The 21379-nt window shown below is 43.9% G+C and overlaps 1 pseudogene; it reads right to left on the bottom strand.

Moving 5' to 3' along the window:
- Window positions 1-647: 647 nt before the first annotated feature.
- The window catches only part of LOC137561968 (olfactory receptor 10A3-like), a 51666-nt pseudogene continuing 30934 nt past the window's right edge, over window positions 648-21379 (bottom strand).

The following is a 21379-nucleotide window of genomic DNA, read 5'->3' as shown; positions in this document are numbered from 1 at the left end:
GTAGCTGCATTGAGAAGTGGCAGATTGACTCACATGCTTTGCATGGCAGACATTTAATTGTGCAGTGTTTTGTGGACAAGTACTTTGGATTCCAGGAAATCCTTGTGCAGGCCAAGAAAATGGTTGGACATCTCTGACAATCTTATACCGCCATGGCTTGCCTTGCTGAGATTTCACGGCAGTACAAAATGCATTTGAAACACTTTCTTTGTGACATCCCCACCAGATGGAATTCCACATTGTTCATGTCGGATCACCTGTACCAGCAGCGACATACTGTTATGAGTACCTTTGTGCACTGGCTAGAAGGACAGTCTCTGGGAAGATGGAGTATTTATGCCCAAGGCAATGGGTGCTCATGCGCGACGCCTGCAGACTGCTGCATCCTTTTGAGGAGACCACTATTTTATGTATGTCCGCATAGGCACCCGTATGTGGACATATGGCCGCATAGGGGTGCTATTTTGGCTGGGAACGCGTAGTATCAGCCGCGTTCCCCAGCCTGACGGGTCCTGACGGCGAAACCGGAAGTGGCCACCAGCGGGACCCGGAGCATCAGAGCGACTCGTCGTGGGCACCGATCAGCTGCAGGGGGCTGAGGTAAGCCCCAGGTGAGTAAAACTCAATTTTTTTTTCTCACTTAAGGTTCACTTTAAACTGTAAATAAATGGGTTTATAAGAGGAGTCAGCACAGTGTACAACATGGCAAACATCTTTTTGATCACCTTTGATTGTCCTTCATTTGGGACCACATACATGGCAATTAGAGTCCCAAAAAATATAAATACAACTGTCAGATGGGAGCTACAAGTGGAAAACGACTTCAGCCTTCCGGAAAAAGAGGAGATCTTAGATATGGTGAAAACAATGTACACATATGAAACCACGACCACCAGAAAGGGGACAATTATTACAGGAATGCTTAACAAGGTGGCTTCAATTTGAATTAAGGTCAAATCTGAACATGAAAGTTATACCAAAGGATAGAAGTCACAGAGGAAATGATCGATGATATTTGGTCCACAAAACAGAAGTTGACATATTGTAAAGGTTACAATTATTTCCAAAAAGCAACTCACCAACCAGGACGCAATGATTAGTTGTGAAGAAACGCGGAAGAGCCGCCGCTATAAGTCAGCGGGAGGCGGCTCTTTCCGCACATGGCATGGCGGAATGCGGAAATACCGCCTCGTCTGACGCAGCGGTTAGCGCGCATGGGCCTGTTGCGAACAGTCTGACCCAGCGCGGGGAGGCCGCCGCCAGTGCTGATGGCGGTGCGACCAACCCCGCGCACAGGCCAGCGAGTACATTGCAAGACAGTACTGGTGTGGCTGGGACTGATAGTCCACCAAGGTTCAGAATGACGCGCGTGCGCGCAGAGAGGCAGAACTTATATGGCAGTCAAAAAAGAGTCAGCTGACCAAGCCGGTCAGCTGACAACCCTGCTTCGTTTCATTGGTCCAGCACTTAGGGAGGGGCTGGAGAGTGTTCTAGTATATATACTGCTGGCTGTTCAGTTACTGGTTGTCTGGCGTTGTGATCACTATGTGGTAGCACTCAGACCTGAGTCAGATCCTAAAGTGTGCCGGGACCAGCTGGAGCTGTCATCCTACACTTAGGTAGATTCTGTTGATAGTCTAAAGTACTAGTTTGATTGTGATTATCTGTTATGACCTTTTGCTTGCCTGACTATTCTTCTGAACTCTGATCCTGTAATTTGCTATTTCTGATACTCTGTTGCCGAACCCCGGCTCGCCCTAAGACTCCGCATCTGCCTCCTGATTCTGTACCTCGATATTTCTGATACCCTGTTGCCAAACCCTGCTTGTTTATTAGACCCCACATCTGCCTTCTGAATCTGTACTGTATCTGTCTGTGTGGTTACGACCTGGTTTGTCCGACCTCGAGAACCGACCTTACTGTTAGAGGCGGTTCCCAGTCCTGGTAGTGACACTCCCTCCTGAGTGTCACTCTCGGTTGTCCTTCCTACTCTCAGCCTGTCTCCTCCCCCCGGAAGAGTGCAGGTCTTTGGAAGGAATTTGTGCAGTACTCCTTACTGCTCTGAGGCCTAGTCCTCTAGTATTATGGTTGCACCAAACACTCCTACTCTACTCAGGTGTCCAGAGGTTAGCTTATATATCTGATTATCGGTGATACTGCAGATCATCAATAATCTGGTATATATCTGTATTCCCAGTGATACTGCAGATCACCGGTAATCAGATCCTCTCTGTGTTACACCGATCGTTACATTAGTTTAATGCAAAGTTGCTGGTCCATAATAGAGGAATAATGCAGAGGGGAACAGATGGCCAGATAGCGGTCATAGGACATCGCCGTCAGAAGAAAACATTCAAATGCTTCTGATAGGCTGAAGAAAAAATACTGAGTAATGCAGCCGGAGAAAGATATTGAGGTGTGTCCATGTAGTGCAATGCCTAGCATGGAGGGTGCAATGTCTGTGGTCAGAATTATGTCAGCTACAGAAAGTTGGGTAAGAAAAAAGTACATGGGGGAGTGGAGGCTCCTACTGTTGGACACTAAATGTAATGATCAAGAGGTTTCCGCCTAGTGTCACACAGTATATCAGGATTAGCAAGATAAAGGGTAGTAGATTAAAATTGCTTATGTTATTGAATCCCAAAAAGAGTATTGTACCTACATTGTTCTGCATAAAATATAACAAAAATGCATACGGTATATTAGAGTGGTAAACTGCTGTGCAGCATTAACTATGTTTAACCAATTCCCAATCACAGGTTATTTCCCATTAAAAACCAGAGCAATTTTTACATCACGCTACATCCATTCATTTGCCAATAACTTGATTGTCACTTATCACTTTGAAATTATCTATATATTGTTTTATTTGCCACAAATTAGGCTTTCCTTGGGTGGTTTTTTTTTGCTAAGAATTGTTTTATTTTATAATAGAGATATTATAATAAGAAAAAAAAATGAAAGAAAATCATAATTTCTCAGTTTTCAGTCATTATATTATAGTTTTAAAATACAATGTGCTACGATAGATAAAACCCACAAGTTTTATTTGCCTATTTTTTCAAGTTATTACAACATTTAAATTGTGTCCTTAGTAGTACTTTGTATGGAGATAATATTTCATTTGGGAAAAAAAGGTGTATTTTTTTATCATTTAGTGGTTTAAATTTGGGAATTCATTTTTCCTTCAATGATGAGAAATCCATCTAGGACCTGACACAGCAAAGCAGCCCCAAACCACGATGCCCGCACCACCCTACTTCACAGTTGGGATGGGTTTTTTATGTTGGTGCGCTTTGCCTCATTTTGTCCACACTTAGGCACATATGCAATTAACTTTTTCTCCTGAGTTTTCTACTAGGTGATATATTTTAACTTGTCAATAAAATGCCCTTTAAGCCACTGATAAGCATGAAAATACTCAAAATAATTTTGATAGTACTTTTTCACCTACTTTTTAGTACTTTTTTAGTTGAAAAGTGCTGGAAAGTTATTTTAAATTGAAAATGAAAAATGATCTCCTAGGAGAAAACTCAGGCGAAAAAGTGAATTGCATATGGCCCTTAGTGTTGTGTGTTTCTTCCAAACAACTCAACTTTGGTTTCGTCTGTCCACAGAATATTTTGCCGGTACCGCCGTGGAACATCCAGGTGCTCTTTGGCAAAAAGTAAATGTACAGCCATGTTTATTTTGGACAGTAGTGGCTTCCTCTGTGGTATCCTCCTATGAACTCCATTCTTGTTTAGTGTTTTATGTATCATAGATTCGCTAACATGGATGTTAGCATATGCCAGAGACTTTTTTAAGTCTTTAGCTGACACTGTAGGATTCTTCTTTACCTCATTAAGCATTCTGGGCTGTGCTCTTGCAGTTATCTTTACATGACGGCCACTCCTAGGGAGAGTAGCAGCAGTGCTGAACTTTCTCTACTTATAGACAATTTGTCTTACCGTGGGCTGATGATGAACAGCAAGGCTTTAGGAGATACTTTTATAACCCTTTCCAGCTTTATGCAAGTCAACTATTCTTAATCATAGGTCTTCTGGGAGCTCTTTTGTGCGATGCATCATTCATATCAGGCAATGCTTCTTGGGAAAAACAAACCCAAAACTGCTGTGTTTTTTATAGGGCAGGGTAGCTGTAACCAACACCTCCAATCTCATCTCATTGATTGGACTCCAGCTGGCTAACACCTCACTCCAATTAGTTCTTGGAGATTTTATTAGTCTAGGGTTTCACATACTTTTTCCACCTGCACTGTGAATGCTTACATGGGGTGTTCAATAAAAAAACATGGAAACATTCAATTATTTATGTGGTATTAGTTCAACCAGATTGTGATTGTCTATTGTTGTGAAGATCAGATCACATTTTATGACCAATTTGTGCAGAAATCCGTATGATTCCAAAGGGTTCACATACTTTTTATTGCTTCTGTATGCATGACCAGCAGCTATAAACTTAATTGTGAATAACTTGTGCAAAATGCAATTTAAATGCATGCTGAACAACTATAAATGAATATGTAAAGTGGCCTGTGCAAAAATGTAAATCATATGTAGGATGATAATGTAGGATGATAATACCGAATACAAGTCTAACATCAATTATGGCAAAAAAATCATTGCAAAATGATTCTATGGTTCTATGGTGCAATCACCAAATCCATCATGACATCATCTATGACTGTATGATTTGACTTCTGCTCAGTACTAGAAAAGGTGAGACTACAGCACATCATCCAAACTGAGGAAAGGATAATTGGCTATAGCTTACCTTCCCTGCAGGATCTTTATGCTAACAGGTGCAGAAAGAGAGCGACCAAGACTGCCTCTGACCCCTCTCACCCTGCTCATCTCATCTTGCCACGATTGCCTCTGACCCCTCCTGTCTGCTCATTCCATCTTGCCAAGATTGCCTCTGACCCCTCCCCTCTGCCCATTCCATCTTGCCAAGATTGCCTCTGACCCCTCTCACCCTGCTCACTCCATCTTGCCAAGACTGGCTCTGACCCCTCTCCCCCTGCTCACCCCATCTTGCCAAGATTGCCTCTGACTCCTCTCACTCTGCTCACCCCATCTTGCCAAAACTGCCTCTGACCCCTCTCACCCTGCTCATCTCATCTTGCCAAGATTGCCTCTGACCCCTCCTGTCTGCTCATTCCATCTTGCCAAGATTGCCTCTGACCCCTCCCCTCTGCCCATTCCATCTTGCCAAGATTGCCTCTGACCCCTCTCACCCTGCTCACCCCATCTTGCCAAGATTGCCTCTGACCCTTCTCACCCTGCTCACTCCATCTTCCCAAGATTGCCTTTGACCCCTCCCCTCTGCCCATTCCATCTTGCCAAGATTGCCTCTGACCCCTCTCACCCGGCTCATCCCATCTTCCTAAGATTGCCTCTCACCCCTCCCCTCTGCCCATTCCATCTTGCCAAGATTGCCTCTGACCCTTATCACCCTGCTCACTCCATCTTCCTAAGATTGCCTCTCACCCCTCCCCTCTGCCCATTCCATCTTGCCAAGATTGCCTTTGACCCTTCCCCTCTGCCAATTCCATCTTGCCAAGATTGCCTCTGACACCTCTCACCCTGCTCACTCCATCTTGCCAAGATTGCCTCTGACCCTTCTCACCCTGCTCACTCCATCTTCCTAAGATTGCCTCTGACCCCTCCCCTCTGCCTATTCCATATTGCCAAGATTGCCTATGACCCCTCCCCTCTGCCAATCCCATCTTCCCAAGATTGCCTCTGACCTTTCTCACCCTGCTCACTCCATCTCCCCAAGATTGCCTCTGACACCTCCCCTCTGCTCATTCCATCTTCCCAAGATTGCCTCTGACCTTTCTCACCCTGCTCACTCCATCTCTCCAAGATTGCCTCTGACACCTCCCCTCTGCTCATTCCATCTTCCCAAGATTGCCTCTGACCCTTCTTACCCTGCTCACTCCATTTTTCAGCTCATGCCTTCAGGAGGAAGGTTCTGGTCAATCGCAACTAAAACTCCCAGGCACAAGAACAGCTTCTTCCCTCAGGTGGTAGCCGTGCTCAATGCAGAACCACGTTAGTTCTACTAGGACTTGAAAGCATTACAGCATAGAACTGAACATGAACACTTCTTACCCTGTGTACTACCACCAGAACTGAAATACTGCTTTTTATATACATATATATATATTTGCTGTATATATATATTGTGTGTCCATGAGTTTTTTGTTTTTTTGTTTTTTCCTATTAAGCAACTTCCAGTATTCAGCCAGGATTGGGATTTACTTAACCACTTCACAGCTTCAGTACAGTATATCTACTCCCCTGCAGACTTCATTTAACCGCCCAGGGGAGTAAATATATGTACTCCTGTTGCTACCAATGCTGTGCGCGCTCCCGCTTATTTGTGCGCTCGTTCATGTTGCCATCTGCCCGCCAGGTGATCAATGAATGGGAAAGCAATTCCTAATCATTGATCTAAGTCCCCGTAGCAATGATCGGCGCCTTTTATGAGAAGCTGCACGATCATTCTAATAAATAAAAGTTTCCCATCCTCCGTACACTTCCTGTAAGCATAAATATTTCGCTTACAGGACGCATAAAAAAAAGACTGAGGCCATCTTGTGGCCAAATAGTAAAACTACATCTAAAAGCATTTTTTTTTAAATGCAAAGACCTGTTTTTACATTTTAAATTAACCCCTTACCTCCCACACTCCCCAATAGTTAACAACATTTATTTTTTTGTAAAAAATAAAACAAAATAAATTTACAATTATAAAAAATACATAAATAGTTTTCTTAGGGACCAAACTTTTTTTAATATGTATGTCAAGAGGGTATAATACTGTTACTTTATAAATTATGGGCTTTTTATTAGTGATGAAGCAAAACTGAAAAAAATGCATCTTTATTTCCTAATAAAATATTGGCACCAGACATTGTGATAGGGACATCATTTAAATTGTGTCATAACTGGTACAAATGGGCAAATAAATTACGTTTTAATTACGGTAGCATGCATTATTTAAAAATTATAATGGCCGAAAACTGAAAAATAAGATTTTTTTTTCCAATTTTATTCTTATTTTTCCATTAAAAACATTTAGAATAAAATAATTCTTGGCATAATGTACCACCCAAAGTAAGCCTAATTAGTGATAAAAAAAACAAAACATTTAACACATTTCATTCTGATAAGTAGAGATAAAGTTATTGGCAAATGAATGGAAGGAGAGCTGAAAGGTGAAAATTTCTTGGATGCTAAAAGGGGTAAAACCCCTCAGTTGTGAAGTAGTTAAGATTGAAAATATGCTGCATGAAGCATTTTTTTGGAGTGAATTAGCTTGCAGAAATACGTAAACATGCACATTGCTTCAAAAATCGCTCTGAAAATTGCGTTTGCAAAATCACAATCACTAAGCACTTAGCAATTGCATTTAGCAGTGTGAATTAAGACTAAGACTCCTTTGACACTATACAAGCTGTGATAAGATTGCAATGCAATTGTGCCAAAAAATAAGCTTAAAAGGACAATTAAGTAAAAAAAAAAAAAAAAAAAAAAAAAAAATTAGTTTTACTCACATGGGACTTTCACCAGCCCTCTGCAGCTGTCCGGCGCCCACGCAGTCTCGCTCCGATCTTCCTGTCCCCACTGGTGGCTACTTCCGGTTTCGGCGACAGGCGCTGACAGGCTGGGAACGTGAGTGATTCCTCGCGTTCCTGGCCACAGAAACACTCGCATTTCCAGGCCTGTCGATACTTGTCGCCGAAACAGGAAGTAGCCGCCAGTGGGGACAGGAGGATTGGAGCGAGACTGCGTGGACACCGGACAGCTGCAGGGGGCTGGCGGAAGCCCCAGGTGAATAAAACTCATTTTTTTTTGTTTGACTTAAGTGACCCTTAAATGTGTGCATTGCAACACATACAGTGAAGCACACAAGCTATTGAAAGTATGCTTCAATGCAGCTGTAAACATGTACATTGCCCTGTCAATGCACTGCATGCTGCATGTTACTCAAACAGAACCTGCAGGCTGCAGCATCACACATCTGATGCACCCACGTGAATGGACCATAGACATATAATTGCATTGCGTTGGGATGTGATTATATTGTCCATTGTGTTGGAAGTCAAGTACCTATTTTTAAAGGGAAAAAAGCAAGTTATAGTGAACAAATGAAACATCAAAATATATTAAATAATATATGCATGACAGTTATGTGAAGTGTCTTAATATGGATATTGATTCCTGAGGGGAAAAAAAAGTGTACTTACACTGAACATTACTAGTTGCAATTTAAAATCCAAAAGTTATAGAACAAAATAATAATAATAATAATAATAATAATAATAATAATAATGTAACGAATGTAGAATCGTCTCCGTGGTCAGCGCACCAGACGTGCGCTGACGCGGCGGATTTCCTCCACAAGCGTATAATTCAGGACACCCAGGCTAGGTGCTATGGCAGATGGCGCTGTGGAGTGCAGGTGAACACAGCCGCTGCACAGCCACAGATGCCAAATGGGAATTGTACAGATCCAGGACAAGGTACAATCAGGCAGGGCTGGATAGCCCACAGGGAAAGGAGCAAAGGGACAGAACCAATGTGTGCCCACCAAACTAGTCGCCACCCAGCAACGGCAAACACACAACGGCAGAAACGAAGTAGGAAACGCAATCGCAAGAATGGCGATTGCCAATAGCGACACAAGACTGAGCAGGACAGAGCACCAGGGTAGCAAAGGCACAGCAAATCATTCAAAGAGAAAGACAAGGAAAATAAAAAACGCTAGCTGAACGCGAACACCGCACTCATTCGCAACAGTGCACGCGTTCGTGCACGGTCTCCGCGTGTTACGCACAACAGAGACAAGCACGCCTAACTAACCAAAGACAGACAAACACGAAACAGAGAACGCGAGCGCTTGCTTAACGGTTACCTCACCGAGCCTACAGCAAGCGTTCGTATCAGACAAGACAGACAAACGTGAAACAGGAACTAGACAGATCAGAAGGATCCACAGCACTAGCGCAAGGCGAGTGCGATCCAGATAGACAGAACAGAAGGATCCACAGCACTGGTGCAAGGCGAGTGCGATCCAGGTAGACAGAGTAGCAGAACAGAAGGATCCACAGCACTAGCAAAAGTGACTAGCGCGATCCAGGTACAGAGTAGCAGAACAGAAGGATCCACAGCACTAGCGGAAAGTGGCTAGCGCGATCCAAGGAAACAGAACAGAAGGATCCACAGCGCTAGCGCAAGATGCCAGCGCGATCCAGGTACAGAGTAGCAGAACAGAAGGATCCACAGCACTAGTGGAAAGGGGCTAGCGTGATCCAAGGAGACAGAACAGAAGGATCCACAGCGCTAGCGCAAGATGCCAGCGCGATCCAAGTGAGACATATCAGAAGAGATAGCTGGTAGCAACCGCTGAACCAGCTATACTCCAAGAACAGAGATCAGAACCATCTCCTGTCGACCACCGCTGGGACAGGAGTCAGAACAATGCAACAGAACAAACAAACAGATACGCAATCCTAACTGCACTAAGGAAACCTGCCTAGTGCAGTTTTCCAGGAATTACTCTAAGATAACTTCAACAAGAAGTAGCATGGCTGACATTCTCTAGGAGTGTTTACTACAAACCCTGAAGGAATGACCAGCCAAGGACTGTGGGTAATCCCAACCTTTATACTGCCAGTCATCACAGGAGGCAGGTAGAGGATTTGCATAACGAATGTATGCAAATTCCTCAGCAGCAAGCTGCAATACTGACAAAAAGTCTCTCTTAAAGAGACCTGCAGAATGCAGACCTGAACAGTAGTCAAAAAGCTGCCTGTCTACACAGGCAGCTGAGCAGATTCTCACAAATAATAATTTAAACAAAACTAAAACATTGCACTTATATATATGCAACAAAGTCTTATTATTTAAATGTAAGCAGCAAAAAGAAAAATAAAGACTATATGTGTATAGTTATTTTTTTATTCTATGAAAACCCTTTCAAAGAGGAACATTCAAATCATTATTTGCTTGTTTAAATGTAAATATGTTAAGAAATGGAAGGAATAAATATTTCAATTGATAAAATAGATTTTAATAAACTGAATTTTATATTTACAGCTTAACCACTTAAGGACTGCAGTCATAAAACCCCTTAAAGGAATACTATCGATGTATGCATTTATTTTTAAATGCTGTATGTTGTAGCACACATTAGGGCAAGTACTAAGAGCAATTTGATTCCTCACACAGCTGTTCCTCTCAGCTGTAAAATCCTCCGTCAGTTTTGGCGTCAGTGTTGGATACAAAATGTATCCAATACTGACTGCTCCCAGAGGGCTAGACCATGTCTTTGCACAGGGGAGTTGCTATCAACTCCTCAGTTTATAGTTTAATCATCACCTTGCTGAAAGAATCTTGTTGTTGATATGGTGGTAAGGGGTTAAAGATTCTAGCAATGTGTGTTTATTATCTTTGCTTCTCTTTACTGATAAAGATACTAATAATGCTAATTGTAGACAGTGGTCTGCCCCTCTCAGCAGCTTGTAAAGTGGATGCAGCCTGGAGTGAATGCCTCAAGCAGACAGCCAGTCTGAGTGTAAACACAGACTCCTGGTATAGCTAGTTATATTCCAGCAATATTCCAGCTCATTTAGTTACCTGTTACCACCTCAGATCAGCCTATTTCTCCTCATGTCTGCTGCATGCTGTGAGTGACACAGTAAATATATATTTGTGAGCTGTGTGACAGAGTAACCAAGCAGCTCAGGGTGACCCAAACTACTATGAGCTGTGTGAGAAATGAATTTTTAAGCAGGGATAGTGAGAGAGAGACCTGGGTGAATAAATAAAGTGCCCCTAGCACTAGTGGTAATGTGTACACTAATATAGAGTATTAAAAAAAAAAAGTCGTTTCAATCGATAGTACTCCTTTAAGGACCAGAGCCTTTTTTTCCATTCAGACCACTGCAGCTTTCACGGTTTATTGCTCGGTCATACAACCTACCACCTAAATGAATTTTACCTCCTTTTCTTCTCTCTAATATAGCTTTCTTTTGGTGCTATTTGATTGCTCCTGCGATTTTTACTTTTTATTATATTCATCAAAAAAGACATGAATTTTGGCAAAAAAATGATTTTTTTAACTTTCTGTGCTGACATTTTTCAAATAAAGTAAAATTTCTGTATACATGCAGCACGAAAAATGTGGACAAACATGTTTTTGATTAAAAAAAAACCATTCAGTGTATATTTATCGGTTTGGGTAAAAGTTATAGCGTTTACAAACTATGGTGCAAAAAGTGAATTTTCCCATTTTGAAGCATCTCCGACTTTTCTATGCACCTGTCATGTTTCATGAGGTGCTAAAATTCCAGGATAGTATAAATATCCCCCAAATGACCCCATTTTGGAAAGAAGACATCCCAAAGTATTCACTGAGAGGCATGGTGAGTTCATAGAAGATTTTATTTTTTGTCACAAGTTAGCGGAAAATGACATTTTGTGACAAAAAAAAGGGAAAAAAAAATTTCCATTTCTTCTAACTTGCGACAAAAAAAAAATGAAATCTGCCACGGACTCACTATGCTCCTCTCTGAATACCTTGAAGTGTCTACTTTCCAAAATGGGGTAATTTATGGGGTGTGTTTACTGTCCTGGCATTTTGGGGGGTGCTAAATTGTAAGCACCCCTGTAAAGCCTAAAGGTGCTCATTGCACTTAGGGCCCCTTAGCGCAGTTAGGCTGCAAAAAAGTGCCACACATGTGGTATCGCCGTACTCAGGAGAAGTAGTATAATGTGTTTCGGGGTGTATTTTTACACATACCCATGCTGGGTGGGAGAAATATCTCTGTAAATCACAATTTTTTGATTTTTTTTTTACACACAATTGTCCATTTACAGAGATATTTCTCCCACTCAGCATGGGTATGTGTAAAAATACACCCCGAAACACATCATACTACTTCTCCTGAGTACGGCGATACCACATGTGTGGCACTTTTTTGCACCCCAACTGCGCTAAGGGGCCCAAAGTCCAATGAGTACCTTTAGGATTTCACAGGTCATTTTACGACATTTGGTTTCAAGACTACTCCTCACGGTTTAGGGCCCCTAAAATCCCAGGGCAGTATAGGAACCCCACAAGTGACCCCATTTTAGAAAGAAGACACCCCAAGGTATTCAGTTAGGAGTATTGTGAGTTCATAGAAGATTTTATTTTTTGTCACAAGTTAGCGGAAAATGACACTTTGTGGAAAAAAACAATTAAAATCAATTTCCGCTAACTTGTGACAAAAAAATAAAATCTTCTATGAACTCACCATACTCCTAACTAAATACCTTGGGGTGTCTTCTTTCTAAAATGGGGTCACTTGTGGGGTTCCTATACTGCCCTGGGATTTTAGGGGCCCTAAACCGTGAGGAGTAGTCTTGAAACCAAATGTCGCAAAATGACCTGTGAAATCTTAAAGGTACTCATTGGACTTTGGGCCCCTTAGCGCAGTTAGGGTGCAAAAAAGTGCCACATATGAGGTATCCCCGTACTCAGGAGAAGTAGTATAATTTGTTTTGCGGTGTATTTTTACACATACCCATGCTGGGTGGGAGAAATATCTCTGTAAATCAGAATTTTTTGATTTTTTTACACATAATTGTCCACTTACAGAGCTATTTCTCCCACCCAGCATAGGTATGTGTAAAAATACACCCCAAAACACATTATACTACTTCTCCTGAGTACAGCGATACCTCATGTGTGACACTTTTTTAGCAGCCTAGTTGCGCAAAGGGGCCCAAAGTCCAATGAGCACCTTTAGGCTTTACAGGGGTGCTCACAATTTAGCAACCACCCCACATGCCAGGACCGTGAACAAACCCCACAAATGACCCCATTTTGGAAAGAAGACACCCCAAGGTATTCCATGAGGGGCATGGTGAGTTCATAGAAAAAAAAAATTTTTGTCATAAGTGAGCGGAAAATGACATTTTGTGAAAAAAACATACAACAATTTCTGCTAACTTGTGACAAAAAATAAAATATTCTATGAACTCACCATGCACCTCACGGAATACTTTGGGGTGTCCTCTTTCAAAAATGGCATCATTCGTGGGGTCTGTCCTGGCATTTTAGGGTCTCTGCAATCATTACATGTATGGCCAGTATTAGGAGTTTCTGCTATACTCCTTATTTTGGGCATACGGGTAATGCACTCTGGGCTGAAAGGAAAAATGACAGTCAATCAATCAATCAATCAATGTGGATGAAAAAATATCTGCCAAAAAAATGTGAAAAAAAAGAGGGGAAGGCGTCTGCCAGGACATAGGAGCTGCCACCCAAAAACGTCCACCCACTCAGCTCGTATGCCCTGGCAAAGCCGATTTATCCATTCACACCGATCGATGTGGATGAACAAATCATTGCCAGAGTTCTTTTTGATACAAAGTGCTTGCCAAAGCATAGGAGCTCCAACACCACCCCTCAGCTCATATGCCTTGGCAAACGTATCTTTTTTACTGCAGAGGAGAAATCTCGTCCTGCAGCGCTGCATGCACCGACTTGTGTGTAATCTGACAGACACACAATGCTTCTGTCAGGATGCACCATCAGTGCTGCAGCTGGTTGGTCGGTCGGTCGGTCCACCTGGAAGGGTAAAGGATGGAAAAAAGAGAGAAAAACACACACAAAAAAAACAAGCAAGCAGCAAAGCAATAACTTCATTAACATCAACTTTTATAAACTTTAATGAACATTTTTAACCCAAACATTAACATTGGGAACCAAACATTAACTTTTTTGCTTACCTGTTTTTTTTATTTGTTTTTTTTTTTCTTACCTTTCTGAGGACAAACCTCTCGTCCCCCATGGGACAATATGCAAAGTGCAAATCGCACAGAGATGTGGCGAAGTACATTATGCACTTTGTCCCAAGTGAAAGGAGAGGTTTCTGGCAGCACTGTGTATTAGGGTCTCTGAAAACCTGATGTCTGGGTTCACACTGCATATTGGCGTATCCGGTGGGTCGTGCGCACCGCATTGCCCCAAACAGACCTTCAGAGAATACCGCTAGAGTAGCATTCGACAGTAATCGCATTCGGCCTAGTAAGTAACTGCGTCGCCAAAGACTAACATGACTTCCGGGCCGACCCAAATTGCCACAGAAGCCACCCAGTAACGTAGGCATGCACTAGCGTTAAGTCAAGCACTTCCGGCGTAGGGGGGGGACCGCAAAGTGTGACTTTCGCTAGGCAATCACGCCAGTGTGAAATAGCACAGAGACCCTTGTGTGCCTACTGCTATGTTTGGAGTTCCCTACTCTCTAAAAGTGTATTTGCTCATGATACCTCTGGAAACACTCCCCTAGGCATAGACCAGGCTGGTCAGGACACATGGGACTGTAAACAGAGGTGTCACGCCTTGTTCCAGCCCTGCTGCAGACACGACAACGTTTTCTTGGGGTGCGTTGATTTGGGCCACTCGGAATGGGAAAGGCGTAGTGCCTTTCATGCAGCCGGCTAACTGCATTTTGGGGTTGGGCCACGGCACCTCCTGGATACAGGAGTTCCATTACGATGTCTTCCTGGAATTTAAGGAACGCTCCAGTTCTCCCAGCCTTACTGTAGAGAACAAAGCTGTTGTAAATACCCAATTGAATTAGATAAACAGACACTTTTTTATACCAGCGTCTGGTTTTGCGGGAAACTAAATAGGGCCCTAACATCTGGTCATTGAAGTCCACCCCTCCCATGTAAGCATTATATTCGTGGACGGCGAGGGGTTTTTCAGTGACCTCAGTTGCCCGTTGAATTTGGACTGTCGTGTCTGTGTGAATGGTGGACAGAAGGTAAACGTCCCTCTTGTCCCTCCATTTCACCGCGAGCAGGTCATCTGTACACAAGGCAGCCCTCTCCCCCCATGCAAGCCGGGTACTAACGAGCCGTTGGGGGAAGCCCTGGCGACTAGGCCGCACGGTGCCACAGCAGCGGATCCCTTCTATCTTTAAATGCTGATAGAGGGCCACACTTGTGTAGAAGTTGTCCACATAAAGATGGTACCCCTCCTGGAACAAAGGTGACACCAAGTCCCACACAATCTTGCCACTGCTCCCCAGGTAGTCAGGGCATCCGACCGGCTCCAATTTTGAGTCTTTTCCCTCATAGACCCTAAAACCATAAGTATAGCCTGTGGCCCTTTCACAGAGCTTATACAGTTTCACCCCATACCGGGCGCGCTTGCTTGGGATGTACTGTTTGATGCCAAGGCACCCGGTAAAATGTATGAGGGACTCGTCTACACAAATGTGCTGTTCAGGGGTATAAGCATCTGCAAATTTTGATGACATGTGGTCTATGAGGGGCCGAATTTTGTGGAGCCGGTCATAAGCAGGGTGGTCACTCCGATGACAGGTTGTGTTGTCATTGAAGTGCAGGAAGCGCAGGATCATCTCAAACCGTGTCCTGGACATGACAGCAGAGAACATGGGCAGGTGATATATTGGGCGCGTAGACCAATAAGACCGCAATACATTCAATTTGACTAGACCCATGTTAAGGAGAAGGCCCAAAAAAGTTTTAAGTTCGGAAACTTGGAGTGGTTTCCACCGGTAAGCCTGGGAATAGTACTTATCCGGGTTGTCGGTGATGTATCGTGTGGCATAACGGTTGGTCTCAGCCACAATTAAGTCGTAGAGATCCTCGGTGAAGAACAGATGAAAAAAGTCTAGGGCCGTTACTAGATTATCTGTCTCCACCTGGACTCCAGACTGGGCGGTGAAAGGGGGCAGTACGGGTGCGGCAGAACCAGGGGATTGCCAATTGAGATTTGCCAGCACCTCTGGAAGACTATGGGTAGTACGGGCCCGTTTTCTTGGTGGCTGTGACTCGGGTCTTAATGCACGTGCCACCGAACCAGTTTCAACTTCCCTTCTGGTGCTCACCACTTCACCAGGGTCTGCGGAAGTACTGGTGCCAGGTCCAGGAGATGCTGCGCTGCTGGTGTATGCCTCACCATGAAACCTCAGACCAGCGCTAGCACCACTCTGCTGCCCTTGAGGCAGATCCTGCGCCACCTGCGGTCCAGTGACATGGGGTGTGGTACGCCTGGCTCTAGCCGGGACCTCAACCTCGTTATCGCTATCGGTCAGCGAGCCACTGCTGTCCACAGGTTCGTACTCTGACCCAGAAGATTCGTCGGATTAGATGTCCCAATCGTCCTCATCCGACTGGGCCATGTACCTGAGAACCTCATCATCGGAATACCCCTTTCTTGCCATGGTGGGCTGCTAAATTTAGGGGGTATTCCTTTGAGACTACCCAGGAAAAAGAGCACCTACCTAGCAAAAGGGAGTACTTGCGGAGCAGAAAGCTGTGGTCACTGAGTTTTGGAAAAAAAAAAATCAAAACTGATCTTTACAGTGCCACAGCTATTGTACAGTGTTTTTTGCAGTGATCAGAAAAAAAATTCTGTCACTGCGGTGGGGCGGGCTGAACGCAAGTGCAGGCGAACGATCAGGCCTGATCGGCAAACACTGCGTTTTTAGTGGATCCTAATGACCCCAATATAGATCTGTGTGCGATCAGTAATGATCACTTACAGATACTATATAGTACCAATGCTGATTAGCGACAGTGATGACACTAATCAGCGACTAATTAGTGACTGTGGTGCGGTGGGCTGAGCGCTAACTGACACTAACACAGGGGCCTAGCTAACTGGCCTAACTGTTAACACTAGTGATACTAAAAACACTATTTTTAGATCACTAGGATAGTGACGGGGGGGGGGGGGTATCAGGGGGCAATCAGACAGCAATGGGGGCAATCAGAAACAATAACAGACAATCAGAGGGCAATCAAGGCAATTACAACACAATTAGAGCCAATAAGAGTGATTAGAGGGCAATCACAGCCAGTCAGCGCAATCAAAGACGATCGCGGGGCAATCGAAGCCAATCACAATACAATTGAAAACCAATCACGGGACAATCGAAGCCAATCACGGGACAATCGAAGCCAATCACAGCACAATCGAAGCCAATCACAGGACAATCGAAGCCAATCACGGGACAATCGAAGCCAATCACGAGACAATCAAAGCCAATCACGGGACAATCGAAGCCAATCACGGGACAATCTAAGCCAATCACAGCACAATCGAAGCCAATCACAGGACAATCAAAACCAATCACGGGACAATCTAAGTCAGTCACAGGGCAATTGAGACAATTGGAGCCAATCAAAGCACAATCAAGCGTTACAGACAGGAGATTAGATATACACAATGGCAGGGGGGTGATCTAGGGCAGGGTGGAGTGATCAGAGGGAGATATAAGGGCAGGGGGGAGGGTGATCAGGAGCCTGCAGTGACAGGTGGTGACGGGGTGATTGATAGGTGATCGGTAGGTAATTACAGAGGAGAAAATAAGCAAGCAATGCACTGGCGGGGGGTCTGTGGGCGATCTGAGGGTTCGGGTGGGTGATTGGGTGCCCGCAAGGGGCAGATTAGGGTCTAATCTGATGGGTAGCAGTGACAGGGGGTGACGGGGTGATTGATAGGTGATCAGAAGGTATTACAGGGTAGAATATATGCAAGCAATGCACTGGCAAGTTGATCAGAGGGGGTCTCAGGGCAATCTGAGGGGGTGGGCGGGTGATTGGGTGCCCAAAAGGGGCAGATTAGGGACTGATCTGATGGGTAGCAGTGACAGGTAGTGACAGGGGGTGATTGATGGGTGATTGATGGGTGATCAGTAGGTGTTTAGAGGAGAGAAAAGATGTAAACAATGCACTTGGTAGGTGTTATGAGGGTGGGCCTGTGGGCGATCTGAGCGTGTGGGTGGGTGATCAGATGCCCGCAAAGGGCAGGTTAGGGTCTAATCTGATGGGTGGCAGTGACAGGTGATGACAGGGGGTGATCGATGGGTGATTGACAGGTGATTGACAGGTGATTACAGAGAATAGCTGTATACAGTACACGGGGGGGAGGTCTGGGGGGGGGTCTGGGGAGGATCTGAGGGTGTGGGGGGGTGATCAGGCACCCCCAGGGGGAAGTTTAGGACCTGATCAAAAAGATAGCGTTGACAGTTAGTGACAGGGGGTGATTGATAGGTGATTAGGGGGGTGATTGGGCGCAAACAGTGCTGTCAGGGGGTGGGCAGGGGGGGTCTGATGGGTGCTGTGGGCGATTAGTGTGCAGGGGGGGCAGGATCAGTGTGTGTGGGTTCCAACTCACAGTGCTGCCTTCCTCTCTGGTGGTCGATCGAGCGCTGTGACCACCAGGGAGGAGGCAGCGTGTATAATACGCTTTGTTTACCTAACAAAGCGTATTATACACTTTCAATTGGCCATTTCAAAAAGTTGCAACCTGCCGGCGCTGCTGATTGGCCGGCGGGTTGACGTCACATGTGGGCGGAGCGTAATGCCGGCGATGCGCGCGCAGTCCGCGCGCGCGATCGCCCTCAATCCCCTCCCGCAGGACCCGATGCCATTCTGCATTACGTGGTCCTGGGGCTGCCACTTTGCCGCCGCCAATATGAAGTAGGCGGTCGGCAAGTGGTTAAGTAAAAATGAATTGCCTTTATAATATGTAATAGTCTGTCTGCAATGACTCAGTTACATCTGAATGACCTAAACAGAACTGAAAACAAGAAAGCATTCTATTCCCACACATTTATAGAGCTAAAAGAACTAAGATGCTCTCACAGAGACTAGGCCAAATCCCTGCCAAATCCCTTGGCCTATACACTTGAGACAAATAAAATATGTTTATGTACAAATGTATTGGTTTCATTGAAATGAAAATATTATATTTACAAACTACCTAGATTCTGCAATGTAAACATACAAAATAATCTGATACATTTATAGTTGCAAATATACCGATAACATTAGTGGTGAAATAGGCTACGTAATAATACTAATGATGAGATCCAGATTAAAATAAAATCAACCAATATTTCTGGAATTCAAAATTGTGTTACTTTAAAAGAAATAAAAAGATGCATTTTTTATGAACCATCAGGCAAATCTACATGACTATTTCCATCTTAAAGGACCATTATCGGGAAAATTGGTACATTTAAATAGACTCTGAAGCGAGGCTAAATTCTCTTTTGTAACTTGTATCCATTTTAAGCACCACAAGCCCTGCTACACTGCCGCTACCCCACGGCAAAACGAGGGGTTTATACCCCCAAATCCCCTCTGCAAAATCCATGATTTTCTTGGTCATGGATTTTGCTGCTCATGGAGGCAGAGGCAGGGACCGGGAGAAGAGCCAGGAGGATGCCGAGGGACCTCCCGACCTACGGTGGGCTGGAGAAAGCCCCAGGTGAGTACCAATTTCATTTATTTTTACTCCTCAGAGTCCCTTTAAAATGCATGTAAACACTTACAAATAAGAAGTAAGTTTCTTCCAGAGTAAAATGAGCCATACATTACTTCTCTTCTATGATGCTGTCACTTATAATAGTTTGTAGAAATCTGACAGCACCGACAGGTTTGATATTTTTTGACAGGGCCCTGATTTGGTCACCCTCTTGGATATCTCCCTACCATATTACATATCACAGGAAGTTTTCAATTTTATAATCTTCAGAAAGACATGAACACTGAGTTGTAGATATAGCCTTATTCTAAATGTGCACATACACCATGATTCAGCAATCCTTTTGGAGATATTGTGGATCCTAATCGTTAAATGATGGGCAGACTGCATATCTATTATGCTCCCTGATAGTGGTGGCTGGATCATCTGGATAAGACGGAACAGTGCATTAAATGCTTGTCCTCAGTAGTGTTTTGGTGCCCTGGTTGTCAGGGTCGGTTTAAGCAACAATGGGGCCCCAGGGCAAAATAAACCTGCCCCCCCCCCCCCCCCCTCCCCAACATATACCCCGGAACAAAAATCGGCATTAGGGGACCTTTTTTGCAGCTGGTATAGTCAGGGTGTGAAGTCCCAATCACTGATCAGTTGAGTGCAGGGTGAATCGAGACTGAAACTCAGGGGTTATGTTACAAAAAACTATTCCCCCTCTGAGTTGTAGAAACTCGGGGGAGATATGTACCAGTAATTCAGGGTCCGGCTACTGCTGCATCCCAAATTACAGGGACTACTTGAAAAAAAACCCTGCACCGCTATAGATCATTTAACATTATGGTCTCTGGCAGGGACGGATCTAGGGGGGGGCAAGCGGGTCTCTTGCCCCAGGCGCAGTTTGTTGAATTCTTTAAAAGGCGGCAAAATTTGGATGTGGAATGGCAGTTTAGGCGCCAAAACCTGACCTTGCCCCAGGCGCAACTTGGGGCAACTTGGTCTAGATCCGTCCCTGGTCTCTGGCAGCTCCCAGCTGAGGTGCAGCATGACCGAGATGACCTAATCCAACATTTCTCTGCCAATAGGAATTTAGAACTTCTTGAGTTGTTTTTGTTTCACACACCTTTCATTGGCCTAAATTCACTAAGATCATGCTGGAGATAATAAGGCAAGAGAAAACTTACCTCCACACAGTGAGAGAGTTATCTTATCTCTTCATTCCTTACGTTACCTCTTCTGTAGTTAATTTACCTCCTCTGTAGTTAAGTTACCTCCTCTGTAGTTAAGTTACCTCCTCTGTAGTTATTTTCACACACAGTTGATTAACAGCCTGTCTTTAACTCTGGAGTTATTTTAAGGATTGAAGAGTTAAATTAAAGACAGAAGAGTTAACTTTAGGCTTGCCTGAGGTAAAATGTTTCCTGAGTACTACATGCCTCATCACCATGGTGATAACTCTAGAAACCGTATTAAAGACAGGAGATAAGCTTAGTGAATTGAGGCCAGTGTTAGCTTATTTATTTATGCCTAAAATCACTGACAGTTTAAAGGACAACAGACCTGGGTTGTATATAGAGGTCACCATATTTATTTCCTTTTAAACTACACCAGTTGCCTGGCTATTCTGCTGATGTGCTATGCATCAGTAGTGTCTGAATCACACAACTTAAATAATCCTGCGGTCAAACTTCAGCTAAACATCTGGTTGGCATGCTTGTTGAGACCTATGGCAGAATTATTAGAAGCTGAGGATCAACAGGACAGCCAGGCACTCTGTATTGTTTAAAAGGAAATAAATATGGAAGCTTCCATATTCATTCTGAGAACAATCAGTTTTAAACAAATTCCAAAGGAAAAATGTTTTTTTAAACTGTTATTTTTCTGAGTTTAAAAACCATATTTCCTTTGCATTTTTAAAATTGATTTTCGAAAAATTATTTTTTGGCTTGTTCCCATGATTCTCCTTAACATACCTAACAATGTTGGTGATTATAACATGTATGTGGGCTTAGCTAGCAACCCTTAAAGTTGGCACAAAGGTATGCAAAAATAACATGAAAGTGCAAAATTACGGTTG

This window comes from Hyperolius riggenbachi, chromosome 3 (genome assembly GCF_040937935.1).
Source record: "Hyperolius riggenbachi isolate aHypRig1 chromosome 3, aHypRig1.pri, whole genome shotgun sequence".
In the NCBI taxonomy this organism is placed as follows: domain Eukaryota; kingdom Metazoa; phylum Chordata; class Amphibia; order Anura; family Hyperoliidae; genus Hyperolius; species Hyperolius riggenbachi.
Note: the sequence above shows the minus strand (reverse complement) of the source record. Positions and strands in the feature narration are given on the sequence as shown.